This window comes from Uloborus diversus, chromosome 5 (assembly GCF_026930045.1).
Source record: "Uloborus diversus isolate 005 chromosome 5, Udiv.v.3.1, whole genome shotgun sequence".
Classification (NCBI taxonomy): Eukaryota; Metazoa; Arthropoda; class Arachnida; order Araneae; family Uloboridae; genus Uloborus; species Uloborus diversus.
This window is the reverse complement of record NC_072735.1, coordinates 57,010,972-57,016,971: the sequence shown is the minus strand read 5'-3', so window position 1 is coordinate 57,016,971 and position 6,000 is coordinate 57,010,972.

Sequence of the window (6,000 nt, the reverse complement as noted above, 5' to 3'; positions counted from 1 at the left end):
TATGCAAAGAAAAATAATTCCTGTATAACATTCACCCTCCTCCCTTCTCCCTCCTCCACGTCACAAAAAAGGACTGTGTTCTAATTTTGCACAGGCCATTAATTTTGCACATTTATGCCATTTCTTGTGAAGCAACGTAACATTTTGTTTTTCATTTTTATAAACGAAAATTCGTCAATAAAAATTGGTACGTTTATGGGTAGCAGTTTTTGTGAAACAGGAGCCGGAATCAGATTTTTACATACTTTACAATTTTCTATGAAACAAACAGAGCTCTTACAGGACTATGACTCTTTGAAAAGTTTCTCTCTCTCTCTTTCTTTTTTGTTTTTTCCCTCCTTTTTTTCTTCAAAACAATTGATCAAAGCTGCATTTTCTTATTTTTGAAAATCTGATTCATTAGTTCAAATTTCTTTAAACTTCAAAAGCAGCAAATCAGCCCTGTGATTTAAACTCGTCCGAGTCCTAAATTTTTAATATTGGAATCCAAGCTAAAATAGGTATTTCAATACTGGGAAGATTCTGTAAAACTAGAAAATCACCCGTCAAGATATGATGGGTGAAAATTGCTTCTACATTTGAACGAAGAAATCGCCTGTTTGGTGATATTTTGATAGTTGAAATTTTAACTCTAACTCCAGAGAATTAACCCTAAACTCCAGTAGATAGCGTTCATTCTTGACCACTTTTTCGTTTCTTCATCCTCCTGAAATGACGCAGTCTCACCAATAAAACAGTTAAGCTACAGAATCCAGTTCAGTTTCGTCACAAAAAAAGCCTAACCCTACATGTTAAATATTACCAAAACATACTATTATCAAATTATCATGACGTGGCGCGAGTTTCATTGTTGATGACGCCAGGAGAGTTACTGGATCATTGGCGATTATATATCCGAGGATTAACTATTTTTAGTGCATAAACAACGGAATGTTTCAGAACATATCGTCGACACCATGCTAAACTAACGAATGTGAAACTTTTCAGTGGAGCAAAAACACTGTTTTTTTTTCTCCACCTGACGCGTTTTGTTATTTTCAATGTTTTAATTTTTATAGATAACTTTAAGAGTAAAAAAACTATCATTTGAAATAATTATAACCAATAGCCCTTTTTAATTACTATGACAAACATCGGATCTGAAAAACATGATTTTTTCATTTATTAGTTTAGCATTGTGCCGACGACATAAATAACCACAAAATGATTTTCAATGTATTAGGGTAACGGCACCAGTAACAGATAGTCATAAGTTTGGATTTAAATAGTAAGCCTTTCATGCGGGTAAAAACTGATGTTGCTACTGCCTATGAATAGGGTGAAGCCATCTAGTGTTATCAGAGTGAATTTCATGATCCAGTTCGTATTTATAAGGCAGTGGTGGAAGGCTATGAACAGATACCACGAGGTCAGCTGGTGTTTCATATTCATTTGAATTTAATAAGCCTTTAGCTCTAAAGAAAAGGGAAAATTTTCAAATTTCGAAGAAAAATTGAAAATTTTTTTTATTAATCATCTTTTTACCGTCCTGCCTGTTATTCATATTTTTTAACCTAATCATCTTTTTAACCCATTTTAAAGCCTGGGTATCATCAAATTTTTGATGTCTGTCTGAGGGTCGGACCTTTTTTTGAAGTTGAGTAAATAAAATATAATTAACTCCTTCAGAGGATCCAGAAGCGTTAGATGAGATGTTAAATGAGGGAAAAATCGTTTAAAAAGTTCAAACATATTTAAAGGCTCAGAAAATTGAGTTAACCTTATATGTCTTAGGCATGTCTGTGACTGCTGCCGTTACCCAATAGCATAAATTACTGCAATATAAATAGAAAAGAAATTAAACAACGTACTAATCTATTTATCATTTTAATATTCCCTTTGTACAATTACATAATATATGAATTATTTTTAATTTTATCACATAAGAATCAAATTCTCGTGCATTCCAAATCCATATAGATTGCAATGACTAGCTATACACAATCAGTACCTTTCATATTTGGAATGTTACAAGAAAAATTTACACAATAATAGCTGAACGAGTCCTTGTAATGAACGAGAAAAATGCTAATGTTCATCTACAAAAACTTTTGAACATCAAGTTGGATCAAGAATGAGTTAATGCTATCTCTCATGAAAGTTTATGAATGAAGTTTTGTAGAAATGATTCAGTTATTTAAATGAAGTCCAATTCCTTAAAATACGGACATGAGTGTAGATTTTATAGCTTTAAAATCAAGTGCTTAGATGAAGGTTCTTTTAGTGTGAGAGGAGATACTATTAAAAAGTAATATTTTGAATATCAGTACAACAATGGAAGCAGGTATAAAATTGAGTATGGTGCTGTTTCATACATAAAATAATAAACTTTGATATCAGTACAATAATTCAGAGCAATTTTGAGCTATGTCGCTCAGCTTTGTGCCACTTTATTTATTTTATTTATTTATTTATTTATTTTGAGTATAATTGACTTGAAAAAAAAAGAAGAAAAAACTGACGATATAATAAAATACGTTTCCTACTCTTTATTTTAGAAATAAAAAGAAAAGGCAATATTGCACACAGCTAATTGCATCATTCAATAATTCTGAAGTTTTGTTTTCGTCCTCTGTCATCTGAAATTCAAAAGAAATATTTCGTAGTTACTGTTTGAAAGCTATTTTTGCAGTGATTGAAACTGCTCTTGTTTTGTTCTTATACTCTATGAAATATTATCTCTGATCAAAATCTTACGATGTTGGGAAGTACTAAGGGGAAGTCTTTAAACTTAAAGAGTTTTCTTTTTCTGCTTTAAAGTTGCAATTGTTTTACAAAAATGGCCAATTTTTCATGCCATTTCTGACGTGGATCAAACTTATGCTAAATGGCTCAATAGCTTTAAATCAGTTTAATAATTCATTTGAAATGGATTTAAAATAATTATTTTTTTTAAATGTCTATACAATAAGTTAGGAGTTTTCTTCAATTTCATATCAACAGTCCAACAAATACAATAAAACTTACTAGGGGTTACTTACTATTACTTACTATATTCAAGGGTAACTGTTTGAAATATAGAAATTGGGGCTCAAATTTACCCTGAATGGCTGTGATATAACAGTAACTGCAAGCGAAATGAGAGAAACAATTAGTTTAAAGACATATTTTTCAATTATTAATCTCTAATTTGCTGGTTTGGCTCTAACTTGGGTGGTTTTGCTGCTCTCAAATGATATTATGTCCAGATCGTGTTGTATGTAATTAAACGTTTAGTTAGTTTGATCCAGAAAGAACAAAAAAAAAAAAAAGATAAGAAACTGAAATATTTATAACAAATATAAAAAAATAGGTAAACGAAATAAAAAAAATATCAAAAGTTTAAATTTGTTTTTAGTTAAACGAAGTAACTAAAAAAAATTTAAAAAAAAACGCCGAATACTAAACATACTTTTATTTTTCCTTCCGAATTAAATGTCTTCCTGAAATCTAGAAACAATATTTCTGTACGTTTTCAGAAAGTTAAACTCCCTTTTGCTACTCCGTGGATAATGTATTTTCCATTGTATAGAATAAGCATTATGTGTCTCACATTCTTCGCTATTTTATACGCGGTATCAGACTATCAGCTATCTAAAACCGTTATGAAACTAGACGGGGTGGTAAGTGATGCATGTGTGTGTACATCAGTTGAGCTCCTGTAATGATTAGCTATATTTTGTAAGAAAATATAAACTTTCTTTTACGATGCTTTAATGCTTTCAATGTTTCTGAAACGCCGCATAGATTTTGACTTAAAAGATACTAGAAAAAATACTTAAAAGATTGACTAAAAAGAAAGAAAGAAAAAAGCTTATGGGGAAATTTTAAGCTTTCTGAAACATAATAAGGTGATGAGTAAATGTGTTTCAAAACCATTTATACTTCTCCTCATTGCTCAGCGTAAAAAAAAAGAAAATTATTCCCTTTTTTAAATTAATTACTGGCATATGTAACTGATACATAACTGGGAATCTCAAATCACTTTAAGCCTAAGTTTTGATCTTCAAACGTTCCTTAAAGGTTAGAAATAAAAATTATTATGTTCCTATGTTGATAAATAGCGTGCAAACGAAAAAGAAATCGCAAATATTTTTTTCGATTTTGCGCATAAGTATTAAATATTTTAAAATAGCATTTTAAACATTTGTAAGAAATGTTAACTTGTATTATCAATGAATCGGCATTAACAAATGAGTTTAAAGTATGGTTAGAAATACTTTTAATAAATTACTGTTTTCCACTTATAATTTCTGGTATAAGTTGAAAAAGCATGGTGCCTATTTTGGTTCAATGATAAAACTTCACCACCAAACGTGGAAAAATGAAGTATACATCTTGTTGATGTATTTGATTTTTGATATAATTCTCCTCATTCTTCAGTTGTTTTTCAAACTTTTAATAGATATAAACGCATAGCTTCATTTATTCATTTTTTGTTGCTGATTTTTTTTAATACTAAGCATCTTCATGCCATTTAAATAAAATTATTTTTTTAAAGCAGAAAACGTGTTTTATCAATTATTAACGTTACTTTTACTCCAGTGAGATTCTTTTTCGTAATTCGCTGTTCTCTAATGGAATAAATAAAAAACAAAGTTATCAACGTTACATACAATTGCCATCGTAGAATTTTTGTTTTCCTTAAAATCAATTTCCTTTCTTTACCAGAATGACAGCAGATCAAAGTTTTATCTTATGAAATGAGTTTAAAATTTCAGAATTAATTTTGAGCATTTTGAAGTTCTTATGACTATAAATGGCAGTAAAAGTTAATTTTACAACAATTTTAATAAATAATAATTAATATGTACCAAACGTTTAGTTTTCTAGATGGTTAAGTGTAGATTTTAGTTTTTTTTTCCTACAAACACTAATTATGCGGAAGAATTTGTTTTTCACTATACAATTATAAAAACTTTTATGTGGATGAATTATGAAATGCGATACACAAACTCTTCACACAAAAAGAAATCTATTTTAACACTTCAAATTTTAAAAACAAAAATATTTACTTCGCCTAAAAGTGGTTGGAAATTAAAATAAGGCATTTAGAATTGCTTCATACCCCTACTTTAAATGTCCAATTTGTTTTAGAATATCATAGATGATAGGACGTGTGAAAATGGTAAACTAATGGGATTGTCACTTTTTATTATTAAATAGTACCTTGACCACAAACATCAATAACTCACTTCATACCAGCAATATTTGCCACTATATCATCTCGGGCAAAAAAAAAATGTAAAGTGGTCAATTCCAACTAAAATCCTTAGGGCTGTTTAGAAAAGAAAAATGTACATTGATAGCTCAAAATGAAAGACGGTATGTCCAAAAAAATATTCCAACTAACTCCCAGAGATTAGCGATCAGTTCGATAGCAGGCCTGTAGCAGGGAGACTTTTTCAGTTCAAGGCAAATCAGGACAAAAATTGCCTAGGAAGTTTCCCATATTGAATACATTATTCTATCGCGTGCAACATATAGAGTTAGCATATTACAACTTAATAATACATTTATGCTCTTTATTGTATTAATATTATGGAAATACTTTTCTTATTCAAATGCAGCCCTATTGAAAAAAAAAAAAAAAAAAAAACCTGAAACGATTGAAAAAAAATGGGTTTTATAACATCTACTACGCAATTCCATTACATAATAAATCATTTTATATAATTTTATTATATATTGTATTGTAGAGATATGTAATAAAATATTTCCCTCTGAATCAGCCAAAACTCGTTATCACAACACCTGACAGTTACCACACTCCGGACGTAACGTCGCTTTTTCAGAGTCCCAAACTTATTGTAGATTATCTTAGGGATAAGTGACTACGGATTTCACAACAGCGTTTTATATCAAAACTCTGGTTATTATGACACTCAAAGTTGTTGCATTGAGTTTTTTCTTTAAAACCTAAATGCTTTCACCAAAATAATAAAAGCATCTGGAATGGTTTATTGTAGGAAGCTCGGACAA